The 1,059-nt window shown below is 43.6% G+C and overlaps 1 long non-coding RNA gene across 1 annotated transcript in view; it reads right to left on the reverse strand.

The window, feature by feature from the left end:
- The window catches only part of LOC106728406, an 8,484-nt gene extending 7,679 nt beyond the window's left edge, over positions 1-805 (reverse strand). Inside the window, exon 1 of the long non-coding RNA XR_001364710.1 lies at positions 739-805. This is a non-coding gene — a long non-coding RNA (uncharacterized LOC106728406). The remainder of the gene's footprint in view (positions 1-738) is intronic.
- Positions 806-1,059: the final 254 nt, after the last annotated feature.

Genomic DNA, 1,059 nt, shown 5'->3' on the forward strand with positions numbered 1-1,059 from the left:
TTTTTTTTTTCATGTATCTGTCCAATTTTCCCAACACCATTTATTGAAGAGACTGTCTTGACTCCATTGTATGTTCTTGCCTCCTTTGTCAAATACTAATTGAGCATATTTGTTCGGGTCGATTTCTGGGTTCTCTATTCTATTCCATTGATCTATATGTCTGTTCTTGTGCCAGTACTAGGCAGTTTTGAGAACAGTGGCCTTGTAATACAGCTTGATATCAGGTATTGAGATCCCACCTACTTTGTTCTTCTTTCTCAGGATCGCTGCAGCTATTCAGGGTCGAACTCTTTTATTTTCGAGAGCAGAAATGGGCCTAACAAAGAAGCTTCTTTTCCCAGTCTTCTTTGCAACCAGGGATGGTCAGTGAGATATAAATGGCAGCTGTAGGCTGGAGCTTCTAAGAACATTATTTAATGTGGGCTGACTAGCTTTTGTTTCCCTCTCCTGCTTTTTCCTAATTGGATGTTAGACATGATGATTGGAGCTCAGTAGCTATTTTATTAACACAAAGATGAAAGCCACAACCAGGGGCAGCAGAGGGAAGAGCTGGCAGGACCCCCCTGTGCCAGTGTAACAGCCTACTTCTGGAATTCTTATCATTATTTAAGTCATTATTTTTCATGTTCTGTGCTAGAACCAGTCCCAATTTGTAAGTGATAACACTATGAAAAGCTTTAGTCTGATTTGGTGTCTGATAAAAAAGCAGGTTGGAGAGGGTCATTGCATTGTGCTCACCTGGATTTCCCCAGTAGGCTGTAGAGAGGCTTTGGGTCCCCACCAGTTGATTCCTAATGGGCTCTGCAATGGGCAGACTTTGTATATGGTGAGTGACCCCATCGCCGGGGAAGACGTGGCACTGAGTGACAGACAGCTGGGAAACTGACGAGAAGCCCTCCATCTCACCACGTCCATCCAACAACTCCAAAGCAAACATTCTGCGTAGGAGGCCCCAGGGATTAAGGAGGTAGGGACTCACTTAAGCCAGATGTGTCAATAACATATTTCAAAGTGTACATCATGAATGTTACCAAATGCTGAGGTGGAGAATACGGCGAA

This window comes from Myotis brandtii, unplaced genomic scaffold (genome assembly GCF_000412655.1).
Source record: "Myotis brandtii unplaced genomic scaffold, ASM41265v1 scaffold61, whole genome shotgun sequence".
NCBI lineage: Eukaryota > Metazoa > Chordata > Mammalia > Chiroptera > Vespertilionidae > Myotis > Myotis brandtii.